The following is a 17841-nucleotide window of genomic DNA, read 5'->3' as shown; positions in this document are numbered from 1 at the left end:
TTGGATCAGGCTACCACTTCTGATGATGTCAGCAGACTGCTTGTTTTTCTGAGTCAAACAGCATGCAGAGTTACAGCTTTAGGCTTGAATATGATAAAATGTGTACTATATTTATGGAGGCATGAGGGGCCCAAGGGGGCTAGATGGTGGTTTTAATACTATAGGGTCAGGAATACATGTTTGTGTTCCTGACCCTATAGTAATCCTTTAAGTACTGGACATTTTACAAACTATAATAATATAAATAAAAAATAAAATACACACACACAAAAGCTATAAAGAGTTCAAAATATGTAGGCTTTTCTTAAACTTAACTTATCTTACAAACGAAACGATGGCAAGGACCATGCTTTATGCCATAGCTGACAGCGTTCTTAGCTCTGAACAGGAAGATACTAGGACCCGCACAATCCACTGCAAACCCCTGGTACTAGAACTGATGCTGAATGTAAACCAGGGAGAAATAGGTATGTGTTTTCAGGAAGTATATAAGGAGGCTCTTTGTTTCACATATAGGGGAGGTGTGGCTATTGCTTCTGAAATAAAATAATCGAACTCCTAAACACAAGAGAATTGAACAAGGAGATTGCATTGCAGGAGTATAATTTATGTACCAATATAACTTTATTAAACCGAAGTGACTCTAGTGTCTACTGTTTAAGTAACTCCAATATTAAACTATCTTGAATACTAGTTATTTTCATGATTTAGTGCAAATTGCCTGCTAGTATTTCACAAGAAGATTTGTGGTTTGTTGCCAAATTAATGCCAAAATAAGTAGCTATGGAAAAGTAGTTAGATAGTATTATAGGTTGAAAAAAGACTAAAGTCTATCAAGTTCAACTGGATTTTTTTTTTCAACTGTGTTATTAAGGTTATATGTAGAAATGTGGGTACTACTTCACTGTCAACTAGCTTTTGTCACTTCACATGATGGACATCATTTTAGAAATGGAAGAAACTATTTGAGTGACCTTGAACATCTTAATGATGGTCACTATAGTGGAAACTAGTTTATTGAGGGTTTTTTCGTGATCTATTTATTTTTTTATTTTTTGTGCTGTGACCTAACTGCTGGAGATTAATGACCCATGGCCTGCATTGTGCTGAGTGTTTTTTGATTGTAGCTATGATGATGGATGGTACTGAAGGATTTCTTTGTTATGCTACTTTCTTTTATACACCAATGAACCATTGTTCTTTCATACATTTTGCACCTTTCATGGCACTGCAGTTATTTGTGGATCACATGTCCCATGATTCTTAGCCAACCATCTGTTAACCCTCAGGTAGGTCCAGGAAAATGGGGAATATCCACAAACATCTCCTATTATGGCATTCAATTTGGTCTGTGAATGGTCAGACAGTGAAATTTAATTGTGAATACTATTTGTGATGACTCAAATGAAATAAAGTTAAAAGTACACCTTTGTGTCAGGAACACAAACATGTATTCCTGACACTATAGTGCTTGAATAAAACATTAGGTCCCCGGTTGCCCTCACCGTTTAAAGGTGATTTTGCTCACCTTTTCTCCCACACCACACTGGTCTCGCCATCGGCTGACTCTGCCTGGCCCCTCCTCCATTCTTCATTATTTCAGCCAATCCAATGTTTTTCTATGGAAAGCATGTGTAAGCTATTGCACATGCGCTGTATTGATACCGGAGAAACTGACGGAAGCAAAGCACAGAGAGATGGACACAGGTTTCTTCAGGAAGGAAGAGATGCTTTATTCGGTTCACCGATCGGGACTCAGAGGGACTAGTGTCACCAAAATACAACAAGTTCTGAGCCCCGGACAATAGTGCAGGCTCCTTATATAGGCACATAACTCCTCCCATATTAAGCTCCACCCGCACATTCTCATAACCCATCAAAACGAACAAGAACTAACTTCCTGCTTGACCGCATGGCTTGTCCAGCACAATGGAGGAGGGGAATACTACATCCGGTATTCTCGCACATGCTCCGTACACTACTGATCGTATCTTTGCCACGTGCAACCAACCGACCGATACACCAGTATATGCACGTACACATGCCACGTGGTAATCTCGGCCTACTAAATTTATTTTTACCGAGATTCCACCACAGTATGAATCACCATTTCCTAATAAAGATGCATTGAATCAATGCATCTCTATAGGGAACCTCAGCGCCTCCATTCAGAGCACACTGTGCAGCTCTGGACTAAGAAGCTATTCTAGTGACTGTCTGAGTGACTGCCACTAGAGGTGTTACAAGCCAGCCATATAAACACTACCTTTTCTCTAAAGAGGCAATGTTTACAGTGCTAATATGGCATGGATATGCCAGGGCAGATTAAGAGCCACTGGACCTGGTGCAGAGAATTATGATGGGTCTAATTACTGAATTCTATCCACCAAAAACACTAAAACAGTTTTACCTCCCAAGCGTCATATATCTGGTGGAGGTGATGCTGGAGGGAAACTCACAGGATATAACTATCAGAAAACACATACCCCATGCTAATCTCCCGCTTTCATCTTTCAAGGAAATCCATATCCCCTAACAGCAGTGTTGTCACGTCTAAACATTTGATATGAAGGAACACAACTGTAGATTTCGTATAGTTTGAAGTTTTTATTATAAAAGGTAAAAGATAGTGGGACGTTAGTCCAATTCACAGGTACTGTAGCTTTAATTAGAAAACGATAACTGAAGTCCACAATTACAGGCAATGTAGCTCTAAGGAGTAAACGATAACTGAAGTCCACAATTATAGGCACTGTAGCTTTAAGGAGTAAACGATAACTGAAGTCCACAATTATAGGCACTGTAGCTTTAAGGAGTAAACGATAACTGAAGTCCACAATTACAGACACTGTAGCCTTAAGGAATAAACGATAACTGAAGTCCACAATTATAGGCAATGTAGCTCTAAGGAGTAAACGATAACTGAAGTCCACAATTATAGGCACTGTAGCTTTAAGGAGTAAACGATAACTGAAGTCCACAATTATAGGCACTGTAGCTTTAAGGAGTAAACGATAACTGAAGTCCACAATTATAGGCACTGTAAACGATAACTGAAGTCCACAATTATAGGCACTGTAGCTTTAAGGAGTAAACGATAACTGAAGTCAACAATTATAGGCACTGTAGCTTTAAGGAGTAAACGATAACTGAAGTCCACAATTATAGGCACTGTAGCTTTAAGGAGTAAACGATAACTGAAGTCCACAATTATAGGCACTGTAGCTTTAAGGAGTAAACGATAACTGAAGTCCACAATTATAGGCACTGTAGCTTTAAGGAGTAAACGATAACTGAAGTCAACAATTATAGGCACTGTAGCTTTAAGGAGTAAACGATAACTAAAGTCCACAATTATAGGCACTGTAGCTTTAAGGAGTAAACGATAGTAAATTGCGGATACTGAATCAATTAAAGTCTCTTAGTAGAATTAACGGTTTAGGTGATAAGTAGTTACAATAGCTGTTCCATAACTTTAACTGAAGCAAGACTGATGCAGATAACTGATATGAAGTATGAGTTGAAGTTAGCTGTAACGGGGTTGGTTTTACCGAAGGACTTTGGAGACAGGTAATAACAGCTTTTAGATGCAACGCTTATCACATTGGTTTTACTTAGCTTCCGGCACATAGAACACTGGTTCCCGAGATCTCCTCAGAGGCGGATGAAGAGTGTTTAAGCTTTAGTCGTGGATGAGGAGAGGTGAAGGGAACTTTGCAGAGTCTTTCAGTCCGGTCTGGTAGCAGAGGCTTTCACAACGAAGTTGTACCGGTTGGTAGGTGCGGAACGTAGTTTAATAATCCAGCGTCGATCAGCTGGTGCGGTCAGATTAAATAGGCAGACCGTGTCATAAAGAGGTGTGGCTAGGCTCCGTGGAACCAGGAAGTAAGGGAATACCGTAATTAAGGCATGACAGTATCCCCTCCTTAATGAGCAACCTCTGGGTGCTATTGACTTGGTTTAACAGGGTAACGTTTGTGGAATTTAATTTGTCAGCATGAACGACAGAGGAGTTTTCCCATGTATCTTCATCAATTCCATATCCTTTCCATCTGATGAGGTATTGTAAGGAGCCACAATGGATCCTTGAATCCAGTACACCTTGAATTTCGTATTCTTCTTCACCTTGGATCAATATGGGATTAGGAGAAGTAGAGACATTTCTGTGGAAAGGGTCAGGATGATGAGGCTTCAGCAAGGATACATGAAAAACAGGATGTAGCTTCACTGTAGGTGGAAGTTTCAATTTAACAACATTACGGTTGATAACCGCTGTAATTGGAAAAGGACCAAGAAAAGGAGAACTTAGCTTCTTTGATGGATGGTTTGTAGAGATATTCTTTGAGGAAAGCCAGACAAGATCACCGTTTTTATATGAGGGTGAAGGTTGTCTTTTTGAATCAAAAAACTTCTCTTGATTGGAGGAGGCCAATTCTAGATTTTCATGCAATTTCTCGAATAAAGAGGACATTTGGGAGATTCGATTCGATTCGAAGAGATTAGATGAAGAAACTGATGGTTGATGATGGACATGTTTCGATTTTTGACATGTAGAACAAGATTTGACATAAGATTCAATGGTTTGATCTTGACGAGGCCACCAATAGTATCTTTTAGACAATTTAAGGGTCTTTTCCATACCTGGATGACCTGCCAGAGGAGAATCATGAATAGTTTTGAGTACTTTGATTCTGAAGGAGGGAGGAACGTAAATCCGGTCTTTAAAATAGTAGAGATCGTTTTTCTTGGATAATTTAATTGATTTTGGAAGTTCAAGAGCATTTTCACTGAGATCCTTAATGTCGTCAATAAGAGAAGATAAGAATTCAATAAATGGAGGCAAAGGAGGTTCAATTTTAGTGTTCTTATTAACCCTGGAAAGGGCATAAGCCTTTTTGTTTCTAGACCCAGGTCTAAAGACGATGTGGAAATTGAATCGAGACGAAAAAAGATTCCATTTTACTTGTCGAACAGACAGTGTTTTATTGGAGTGAAGGTTTTCGAGATATTTATGGTCAGTATATACGATTAAAGAGTTCTGAGAACCTTCAAGAAGGTGTCTCCAGGTTTCTAAAGCCACTTTGATACTTAGTAATTCTTTTTCCTTTGCAGGATAATTCTTTTCGGCAGGAGATAATGTTCGTGAGAAGAAGGCGACAGGATGAAGAGGTTCTTGAGGATTTTTCTGTTGAGAGAGGACAGCTCCAATTGCAATTTCCGAAGCATCCGTTTCAAGGACATAAAAATATGAAGGATTTGGAAGTTGAAGAACAGGAGCTGTTGTAAACTTTCTCTTCAGTTCATTAAAGGCAGTTTGAGCCTTCTCGTTCCAATTAAAGGGATGTTTTTTACTGTTAAGTAAATTGAGTGGTTGAGCTATCTCAGAGTAGTTCTTAATACATTTTCTGTAGAAGTTGGCGAACCCAAGAAATCGTTGTAACTCTTTTACTGTAGAGGGAACAGGCCAGTTAATAATACAATCGACTTTTGAGTTATCCATACTTGAGGCATCAGGTATGAGGTTTATAGGACAATCGTAAGAACGATGAGGTGGAAGCGTTTCAGCTTCTTTTTTACTGGACATGTCTGGAAAGTCGGAATAACAAGAAGGTATAGTTGGTTCTTTGGAGATCTGAAGAATAGGAATATGCTGTAAACATGTTTCTTTACAATAATGTGAGTTAAAGGTGAGAGAGAATGGAGACCAATAAATTTGAGGGTTGTGGTTCCTTAACCAGTTGATCCCTATTATAACGGGATATAAAGGTGATGGAATAACATCAAATACTAGAAATTCGGTATGAATATGATTGGTGGTTACCTTTAGAGGGATGGTTTCATGAAGAATCGGTCCCGATGAGATAAGGGAGCCGTCAATCACTTTGATAGGAACAGAAAAGGTTTTTCGAACACAAGGAATTCTGTTCTTTGCTACAAGAGTTGAATCGATGAATACTCCATTTGCACCAGAATCGATGATAGCTTCAGTAATAATTCTCACTTTGTCCCACTGTAGTACAAGGGATATAGGAGTGAACTGAGCAATTGGTGTAGAAGGGAGTGCACTGAAGATCGCAGAGGTATAGGCTTGTCTGCCGGCCTTTGTCCGTTTTAATAAGGGACAATCAGAAACCAAATGATCTTGAGAAGCACAATACATGCATAGGTTTAATTGACGTCTTCGGTTCTTTTCTTCAGGAGTGAGAGGACTTCTTATTACCCCTATTTCCATAGGTTCACTTGGCAAGGAAGTCTTTTCAGGAGCTTTTGAGGGAGTGAAAGGTTTGCGGTCTTTAGAATGTAAGAAGGCTTTTTCGGCCTTTCTTTCTCTTAATCTTCTATCAATGCTAATTGATAAGTGAATTAGAGCGTTCAAAGTAGTAGGGAGTTCTGCTCTAGAGAGTTCATCTTTTACAGCTTCAGATAAACCAATTCGAAACTGGTTGCGCAATGTGATGTCATTCCATTGCGTTTCAACAGCCCATCTTTTGAATTCAGCAATATAATCTTCAACGGGTCTATTTCTTTGCTGTAGTGTTCTGATTGTTAAATCAGCTGTAGCTTGTTTGTTAGGATCTTCATAGAGAAGAGACATGGCTTCAAAAAATTCATCCAGTGAGCCTAAGATGGGGTCATCATTGTCCAAAAAGGTATGGGCCCAGAACATAGGTTCACCTCTTAGAAAGGAAATAACTGAAAAAACCTTAGATCTTTCTGTGGGATAAGATCTAGGTTTTAAAGCAATCAATAGTTTGCAGGAATAAAAAAACTCCTTATATTTGGAACGATCACCGTAGAATTTTTCAGGGTTACATACAGCAGGATCGCTAGCCGAGAGCAGAGTAGTATGAGGAGTACGAGTTTGTAAATCTCTAACATAAGTGAGAATTCTTTCGTTAGTGACTTGCAGGTCTTGCACACCTTGGGTTAATGTATCAACTCTTTGATTTAGCGAAGTTATCGTGGAATCGAAATCTACTGGATCCATTACAAAGGCTGGATTATTCTGTCACGTCTAAACATTTGATATGAAGGAACACAACTGTAGATTTCGTATAGTTTGAAGTTTTTATTATAAAAGGTAAAAGATAGTGGGACGTTAGTCCAATTCACAGGTACTGTAGCTTTAATTAGAAAACGATAACTGAAGTCCACAATTACAGACACTGTAGCCTTAAGGAATAAACGATAACTGAAGTCCACAATTATAGGCAATGTAGCTCTAAGGAGTAAACGATAACTGAAGTCCACAATTATAGGCACTGTAGCTTTAAGGAGTAAACGATAACTGAAGTCCACAATTATAGGCACTGTAGCTTTAAGGAGTAAACGATAACTGAAGTCCACAATTATAGGCACTGTAGCTTTAAGGAGTAAACGATAACTGAAGTCAACAATTATAGGCACTGTAGCTTTAAGGAGTAAACGATAACTGAAGTCCACAATTATAGGCACTGTAGCTTTAAGGAGTAAACGATAACTGAAGTCCACAATTACAGACACTGTAGCTTTAAGGAGTAAACGATAACTGAAGTCAACAATTATAGGCACTGTAGCTTTAAGGAGTAAACGATAACTGAAGTCCACAATTATAGGCACTGTAGCTTTAAGGAGTAAACGATAACTGAAGTCAACAATTATAGGCACTGTAGCTTTAAGGAGTAAACGATAACTAAAGTCCACAATTATAGGCACTGTAGCTTTAAGGAGTAAACGATAGTAAATTGCGGATACTGAATCAATTAAAGTCTCTTAGTAGAATTAACGGTTTAGGTGATAAGTAGTTACAATAGCTGTTCCATAACTTTAACTGAAGCAAGACTGATGCAGATAACTGATATGAAGTATGAGTTGAAGTTAGCTGTAACGGGGTTGGTTTTACCGAAGGACTTTGGAGACAGGTAATAACAGCTTTTAGATGCAACGCTTATCACATTGGTTTTACTTAGCTTCCGGCACATAGAACACTGGTTCCCGAGATCTCCTCAGAGGCGGATGAAGAGTGTTTAAGCTTTAGTCGTGGATGAGGAGAGGTGAAGGGAACTTTGCAGAGTCTTTCAGTCCGGTCTGGTAGCAGAGGCTTTCACAACGAAGTTGTACCGGTTGGTAGGTACGGAACGTAGTTTAATAATCCAGCGTCGATCAGCTGGTGCGGTCAGATTAAATAGGCAGACCGTGTCATAAAGAGGTGTGGCTAGGCTCCGTGGAACCAGGAAGTAAGGGAATACCGTAATTAAGGCATGACAAGTGTCCTGTGAAGCAGGATGTCGGTGGGAGTCTGGTGACGCGGGGAAGTGTCTGCCCAAAGAATTAGTTGGTCAGCCTGGCATGAATGCATGTCAAGCTACCTGCCAATCAGGCTGGCAAGCTAAGGGCATATTTTGCAGACAGCAACCTGAGCATAAATGCATCTAATGATGGGCTCACTCCACGCTTTTTTTAAGGACTGTCCCCTAGCTCTCACTTGTCCGCTCCTCTCCTTACCTTCTTGCTAGCAGGCAGAATGCTGGGGCAGAGAAAATGTGTATGTAGTAAGTGTAGAAGAAAGGGAACATGCCACATGTTAGAGACTGAAGTAACAAGGGCACTTGCATAGAGCGCAAAGTCAGCTTTATCTTAACTTATTTCATTGTTAGCCAGTCTACACAAATTTTGTTCCCCTATATCCCTCTTAAATTTCCATACTTAAGGAAGAGCATGTGACGAGTAGTAACAAAAAATCAGAGGGCCTATTTCATGGGATGGGCCTGGAGCTGCAGCTTTATCAGCCCCTATGTTAATCTAGCCCTGATAGACACCAGAACGACTACATTAAGTTGTAGTTGCTCTGGTGACTTTAGTGACCCTTTAAGGATCCTTTGGGACTCATTGCCATTGAAGCTTTCATTGATTGATAGCAATATATGGTTTCATTGATTAAACGGTAAGATTTTGTGGACATTACTGTGGTAAAACTACCCACTTTAAACTGTACTTTCCTAAATGTGTGTGTATAACTTTAAGAACCAAGTGTATGTCTGCATAATGTGTTCCATGCGAACAATAGCGTTCGCATGCTGGCGACATGAAAGCCACCAGCATTCATACAATAGTTTCACGAACAGTGAATTTCAACACTGTTCGGGAAACGAACAAACTACCGAAGGGAGACCACACACAGGAGGTCGTGTGGCTCCCATTAAGGATTGCAACATTGTTGCAATCGGTAATTAGAAGGATTCAGGGTGGCCGCCGTTCGGCTACCGACCACGCGGCGGTCGGCCATCTTGGATCCTTTGTTAGCCCAGCGGTATTTGGTCGTCGAGCGCCTGGAACTAAAATTGGCTACTCGACGGCACGAATACCGCTGGACTTCCAAGCTGTTCGGGAGCCCCGGTCCTTCGGTAAAGTGGTTCCCTAAAGTCAATCGGTAGTTTGAAGATAACTTAAACATAATGTTGGTTTTGTGCGGTGTTCGGTTATTTAGGCTGGGATCTGAGCGGCACTTTCCCAAAATGTGCGCTCAGACCCCAGCTATCTACCGAACGTCCATTCGTTTAAATATCATGAATATTATAAAAGTTATGTATTTTCGTGTAAAATGTCAGTTCTGCTGCACGGAGGGATAATCCACTTAACTGTATATTCTAGTGGGAGTATCCCTCTCGTACAGCAGTGCATGATGGGAGAAATGTCCAGGTTGTTAAGTTCCCCATGTAGTCCCCTACTGTACAACCCCTGTAATGTCAGTAGGGAATCCCCTTGCATGGGGAATCCCATAAATACTGTGACCTGTGATTAAAAGCTCAGTTGACTCCCAGCCTATGTGTCGTCTAGTTCTTGGGAAGGAAGGATTCTTACAACGCTACCGGGATTATAGAATGCTGTATTTATTTGCCTGGATTATTTTATGCTATTCCTGTTACCCAGCGGAGATATTGTGGATTATACTGCCTCTCCGCTACAATTACCATGATCACTTTTAATTTACATAATGCCAAACTTGTTTTGTAATATTTCAATTCATGTTTGTTTACCCACTGTACTCATTAATAATTATACTGGCCTACATTTTTCTTCCAAACTAGAGTGCATCTCCCAACATTTTAAATGGTTAAGGAGGGACACTTTGAATTTAAGCGTGTGAGCAAAGTGTGGCCATTGGCAGGGCTGTTTTGAGAAATTTAGGCGACTTAGTAATTACAATTTATGTAACTAAAATGTATTTTTTTATTTTTTACAATTCTTTACATCGAACAGTACTTTGATGTACAGAGGTTCCAATGCATAACATAGTATGGGTAAAACCATTGAGTAACAGCACCAGTTTTTTTTACTTTTATACATACTGTGAACGTGAGCCTAGGTCCTACTGTAGAGGATATAGCCTGTCATGTGTGTTTAGAGGTGTAGTTCACTCATTTGGTCCTTGCTCCACTGTCCCGTGTTGCTGGGGGACTAAATAAGAGGTAGTATGTCAGTGGTTTTGGCACACGTGAGTTTAAAGAGATTTAAAGTGAGGGTGCTATGAGTGCATAGAGGTGAGAGGATACAGTTGTGTATGATCAGAGGTGCTTAGGGTGATTGAGTGTAACTTCTCCCTATTGTAGCTACGCAAGCTGGTGGTGTACTCTATGCCTTGAGTGAAGGTACTCCTAACCAAAGGGAGTTGTGGGGGGAGGGCTGGAAGAGTGTGTGTGTTGCCCTTCAATTCATTTGGTGGACTACCTTGTCCAGGATTAGTTTGTTCATCTAATGAGTTCTAACGAGGAAAATAACAACAAAAAAGCCAATTTAACAGGGGGGCGGAGCCGGGCCGTCGACCTAAGCAGACGCAGGGGACTCGAGCTCCTGCTTCCCGGGCCAGAAAACCTGCAAAATCGAGGGCGGAATAGCCCAAGGAACCACCAGGGTGCAACACCCAAGTTGGGGGTGCAGCTCTGGGCAAACCGAGACCCTTTCTGTGCTCGTAGGAGCCGGAAAACCGGGACGGCTAACGCGGCCTACAGAGGCCGGAGCTGGGGAGAGGCGGCCGCTCTCTCCGACATCGGATTCCCTCATCGACGAAGCAGGTTTCCAACCCCCCCCCTTGGACCGGTGGGGGATATCCCGGTCCTACTAGCTGGACAGACCAGGCAGGCTGACCAGACTCGAGCACTCACAACTGGGAGCAGCAAGGAGCAGTCAGGCGGAGCGTATCCAAGATGGCCGCCCGCCATGATTCACAGAGGGGAGCCACGAGCAAGGTGCGCAACCCTCCTCCCTAGAGGCCCTCGACAGGCTCTGCTCGGCCTTCTACAAGCTACAGTGCAGCAGGGGCATGCCCAGTCTTCAAGCGGCACAGGCGGTGGCCATGTGGATTCGACCGCTGACCCGCCGACGCTATTATGGCGCTCCACTACAGGTACTCCAAGCGGGCGTTCGCCCTCACAAGCACAGACAAGCGACTAAGACAGAGACAGTTCACCCCAACTTGGGCACCCAAACTTACTTACACGCCTGCGGTAAGGTGCAAGCCGTACCACCCAAAAGCCCCGAGCGCACCTCCGACCAGCTGACCAACATGCGGCTACCTGGGACAGGAGCGGCACAACAAGCACCGCCGGCATCACCCGCCCGCTGCACAGCCACCACCGCTGAAACAGACCCGCAGGGAAGAGGCGCTCAGTCACCAACTACGCACCTAGCCAGCAACCACCTCTTACCACTACAAGGACCGAAGATGCCACAGCGGACCAGCACCTCCCTAGCACGAAGTCACTCTCCCTGGCTATCGGGAAACTACACGTCGGGCATAGGCTGAACTGTCTCCGCAACCGGTCAGCCACACGGACTAGAGCCATATACGCTCTCCAGTTCCTTACCACCAGTGGTATTCTCTTATATTTTTCCCATATGATTGCCTTTTTTCCCTATGTTTTTTCTTTAAATTTCATACCGCCTATATTACCATAATGTTGTTGCCTGAACTACGCTTACTTACACAGTATAGTTTACCAGCCGGTTCGGGCTAAAGTGAACGATCTCCTTCTCAACAAAGCAATGTTTTATACCTTTATAGCCTAGCATGTGTTATAATAAGGCTCCGATGTCAAACATAGCGTTTCATATATTTTACTTTCTTTTATTAGAAATTTCTTTATATAAGCCTTGTGGGGATATTTATGGGATAATAATTGTAAACAGAGAGAATTACCCACTAATTTAATTCTCAGATCCCTAATCGTTATCGTTATAAGTGAAAATGTAAAACCGGTAATTAAAAATCACAAATTGTTATAAAAATAGATATTTATTTCTTAACAATTTAAATAATAATGATGAGTAACATGCATGATAATAATCAATGGAATTCGAGTATAACATGAATATGCAATACAATATGGTAATTTAAAACAAACATTTCCTAATGACTAAGACGTAGTTTAAAATCTACACATTAGGTGTCAAGATTGATTTACAACCCTTTCACAGAGACAAAGAATGTGAAGTTTCAGCGTGCAGATCGTAAAGAAACTTTTAGCTGGCAGTTTAGAAATAACCCTTTCAATGCTGGTTAGACCTCTTCTAGGGATTTAAGATCTACTCTTGTGTAATTTTAAATAAAAAATAATATTTAAATAGTCAGTAACCACTCCTTGATCCATCCAATGAGAAATCTACATGTTACATAAGCTGATATTTTAATTAATTTGTCTAAATAGATATTTTATCTTATTTTAGAGCCAATCAATACAGCTGGATAAATGGTCATGATATGCTAACGTGATATTAATCACACAAATACATTAATGGCTATAATAATCCCAGCTGCAGATGGGATGCTATAACCATATATATATATCCTTTAATAATTAAGATTTCTAAATATGAAATCTAATCACGATTTATCCAGTCATATATCATGCTATTAATTTTAATTAATTTAAATTAATTAATTAAATGCCTGTATATTTACCAGTTAAGTAGATATTTTCTCATCAGATATCCTCAGGTAGCTAAGTGTCAAGGAATGTTTCTCTGCATGGAGTGTAAGAGTTTCTTGGTTACTCTGATCGCCCGATTCTGCCTGGATCTCTCTGAATCCCCAGAGTGTCGTAATGTGTCTCTCTTCAATCTTTGAATCTCCGACTCTCTCCTTTGTCTTAACTTTTTAAAGGGAAAAATTCCTTAGGTGATAGCCAATCACAAATGTGGGGTGTGGTTGCCTTCTAGGTAACCATTCTCGTATTTGGACTCTAGATGGCAGCCTTGTTCCACTAAACATACCTATCCAGGAAATAGTTAACTTCTCCTGGTGGCTATTTTTTACGTCATTTACGTTATCTTTATGTAGCCAATAACTTATTTTATCTGTCAGATCAAGAGGATTTCTTCGGACTTATCCAGACTATGCGTCTCCATTTTCTGTAGTAATTCCTAAAATTGATAGTTTGTGAACTAAGTTTCACCTTAAACTATAATGGGACGTTGTACAATATCGAAAGTAAAATTTAATTATTTAATCCTCTCTGTCACCTACGTCTGGGAATAGAATTTATTATAGTTGCATTCGCAATTAGACAGTCTGTCCACCCCCATTCTCAATGTCTTATCTATTTGGTTTGTTTATATACACATTCCATTCAGCTTGGGCAAAGCAGTCAGTTTTGTTAACTTGAGAATAACAAAATGGAGTCTGGTCTGTTCAACAATGACTTCAGAATATACACTTTGTACTTCTATCATAGCACAAAATGTCTGCCGATATAAATACCCTGACATAACCCCCCTTTAGTGCAGATCATAGCCAAATAATTAGCTTATGAGTAGGCACTATGGAAGTTACAAGACATATTGTGCAATCACATCATTTCTAACATAGGCCTTTGCCTGGAATGAACATATTCGTATGCTTTTGTACCTGTAAGTGTTTTGAACTTTATGCTTAGTACAATCAACCATAATAACATCATTATCATAACACACCCAATAACAATCTTAACATGGATGAACCAGTCAACACGATCAATAAGGTCAGTATCTAACTCAGAGTATTTAAATGTGTCCACAGAAATGTTATCTTTCTTGATTGACATTTGGATAGTGTGGTTGGGCTTATGGTCCAGCAAGAACTTTAGATTAGGATCTAGAGGGATATCTAGATTCTGGAAGGGATCCACCATCTCAATAGCACTTTCGAGGACGTCAGTGTACACTGGGTATAGCGTAACGTCACCGATGGTGATACGAGAGTCGTGGGGAACCTTGATCAATGATACAGGTGCTGGTAAGGCAATTACTTTATTAGTCACCTGGTCCCTGCGAAAAACACTCATGTTTTTAAGACCCGTGCTTACCAACCATTTATCTTTACTAAGATAGCATGCACTAACGCATTACTGTCGGTTTTTGACATAGTCACTTGACATGTTTCAGAGCCATGTTTAAGGTACTCGATCCCACACAAAGCATTGGTAGAATCGTACACAAAAGGTTTTCCATCACATTGGAAATTATTGTCTTTGAATTTTTCACAGTCATTCAAAATGGGTATTGAATACCAATCTGGTATCCACGGTTGAAAAGCCAAAACATCTGGGGTTTGGACTTTTACATGGATATTGTCCTTCCATGTACCAACATTGTAAATTGTTTTCATTTGAAAAATGTTTTTGGGAGTTACATATGGTATGGCCAATAAAAAGCAAATCTCCATACGTTCCGGGCCAATTAAGAGAGGCATAGCGCTCCCCATCTCAAAGGCCAGGTTTAATTGCATGGGCTCAATTGTTTCTCCATCCACATTGGTAAGCATCGTATGAACAATATCCTTGGATACAAAATACAGAGGTATGCGTCCCCCTGCCAATTCGATCATTCCAGTTTGCACTTCGTCAAGAAAAGCAAGTGTGTGGAACAATATCGGGTCATGCAGAAATAAAAGTTCACGCTTAAAAAGTAATGACTTTGGTGCAACTCAGTGGATTTGGCAATTAACTCCGAATGCAAATTTGTTGTAACAACTGTGTCTTCCACAATAGTTAACACGTCTTGGAGAAGTGTTCTTTGCTGTTGTATCACCTGATGAATGTCGTTAATGTGTTGCTTTAGCGCATAGATTTCCATATCCAGCTTTTGGACAGTAATAGAGTTGGCTGCAGACATTCCAGTTGCGACAACTGCACCGACAGTGGCACAAACTAATGCAACAATTATAGCGGTGAGGAACCTTTTGGGTCGGTTGCTCATCGAAATAGAACTGGATACAAATGGTTTCCGGGCTTGCACCAAGATGTTTCGCACACGGTCCTGTGCTCTTTGTATGTGCATCTGGTACCAAGTCTGTAACTCAGGAAGCTGCATCGATTAAATGTTGTACGCCTTCTCGATGGAAATCTTGGGGTCCAAGCTGACGAACACACGTTGGGTAAGGATCCTCTTCTCTGTTAAGATGAACCCTGGTGTCTCTTGAATCAGGATGCCAGAGGATGGTCCCATCTCTGCGATCGGGTCGGTCCGTAGCTCTTGGCACAGGAGCAGTACGATCCAGAAACACGCCACATCCTTCTTGGACATCTTTCGACAGTCACAGATCAGGAACTCGTTTCAGACTTATCTACTAATGATTCAAGGTTTGTTAAGTATACAAACTTATAACAGTGTGACATCACTTGGCCTAGGACAACACATTATTACGATTCATCAACATATGTATTCTTTCTAATTCTATTTTTATAACTTCATCCCTCACTACATTTATTACTGACTCCTCAGCAATATGCCTATGGCAGTTAAACAAGCTAGTAACCTGCTTAGAAAATGTAGTTATTGGATGGCAAGGAAATGGCTAATGACATGAACGTACATGAGATCATGGCACATCACAACATTTCATATCATACTATACCACGTGAATCAAGCATTCATCCAGGTTAGTCGTTCACCCTTCTGCATCCGAATCCTACACCTATAATCCTTAATTGAGATTTAGGATGACAAGCACGCAACTGGTTAATGTGAACCCACTTTTCAATAAAATTACCATCCTTAGGAATTTTTATTTTGTACGCTACTGGGGAAATTTTGTCAATGATGACATACGGCCCTTTCCAAGAAGGTAAAAATTTATTTTCCTTGACTTGATTTCGCGCAAAATTATACAGATAGACTTGATCTGTTATCTCATATTCCTTTTTCGTGGTTTTTAAATCGGAATAGGTCTTAACCCCTGTCGCTGCTTTTTCTAGATTCTTTTGGGCAAAAGCAAACGCATGCTGTAAATGCTTGCGCAAATCTTCAATATACTGATGCGTATTGGCAGCATTGATCAAATTATGATCCGAAGTACGATATAGTAAATGCTGTGGTAAAACCATCTTTCTTCCTGTCATCAATTCAAAAGGTGACAATTTGGTAGCAGTGCTAGGTGTAGCTCTAATCGCCATTAAAACTAGGGGCAATTTAATGTCCCAGTCTTTACCAGACTCCTTAACATACTTCTTTAGAATATTAACGATAGACTGGTTATATCGCTCTACCCCCCCGCTAGACGCAGCGCGGTATGCAATATGTAGCTTTCGTTTAACACCTAGAATATTCCACATCTTAGCCATTACTTCGCTGGTAAAGTGACTACCTCTGTCTGACTCAATTCTTTGAGGCAGACCGAACCTGGAAAAGACATGGTTAATCAACAAAGTGGCGCACACGGTACTCGTGTTCTCTTTACAAGGCAAACATTCTATCCACTTTGTGTACATACATGTAACGGTTAACATGTATTTGTTACCTCTTGAAGATCTTGTTACAGGACCTATAAAGTCAATTTGGATATCAGACCAGGGTAATGACACCCCCCTCTTCTGAAGTGGTGCACGATGGGTTGGACCATGGGGTTGATATTGCGGACAAATCAAGCATCCCTGACAGTATGTCTTAACATCTCTTAACATGTGTGGCCAATATGCATAATCACGCAATATCTCATATGTGATCTTATCACCACGATGCCCAGATGTAGGTGCATCATGTGCGTGTTGGAGCATTAACCCTCGGTATACAGTTGGGACTACCCATTGTTGAATACCATGTTTAGAAGTTCTGACCAGCAACCCATCCATGATACTAAATTGGACTTTATATCTCATTAAGATTCGTAAATCTTCATTATCTTTGCAATCCTCATCTGTGATGGGATTGGCAGTAGGTTCTTCTATATGTTTATAGAATATACCTATGACAGGATCATTCTTCTGACTGGTAATCAGGTCCTCACTAGGAGCTTCTTGACTCCATTGCACGACATTTAAGTCGGCATTATCTCTAGCCTGTCGTCTAGTTATGGCTTCAATGTGAATTGAACCCATGAGATCATCAATGTTTAGGGTTTCACCATTGATGGCTGCTTGTTTTGCCAGTGAATCGGCTAAGTCATTACCATCCTTGTCAATACCTTCTACCTTAGAATGGCCTTTGGTTTTCTTCCAATATATGGTTAAACCATGTTCCTTAACCAACTCATCTATTTTACAAAACAATTTTCCATGTTTAACAGGTTTATTATTGCTTTTCAGCATTTGGCTACGTTTCCAGCTAGGCAGATATTCAACGAAACTGTTGCGAACATAGTTGGAATCAGTTATGATAACAAATTCTTTGATACTATATTCTATTGCATTTTGAATGGTCTTATATACTGCACAGAGTTCGGCTATCTGACTGCTTTTGGGACCAATACTGTATCATATAGAAACATTGGGATAATCACCTATCCAGGCGATTCCGATACCTGCAACTAACTTCCGTTCAGCACCAGCGACGTGGTGATATGAACAACCATCAATGTATACCCACAGTAGTGGTCGACAGTATTCCTCGTCA

Source organism: Pelobates fuscus, chromosome 9, assembly GCF_036172605.1.
Source record: "Pelobates fuscus isolate aPelFus1 chromosome 9, aPelFus1.pri, whole genome shotgun sequence".
Lineage (NCBI taxonomy): Eukaryota > Metazoa > Chordata > Amphibia > Anura > Pelobatidae > Pelobates > Pelobates fuscus.
Note: the sequence above shows the minus strand (reverse complement) of the source record.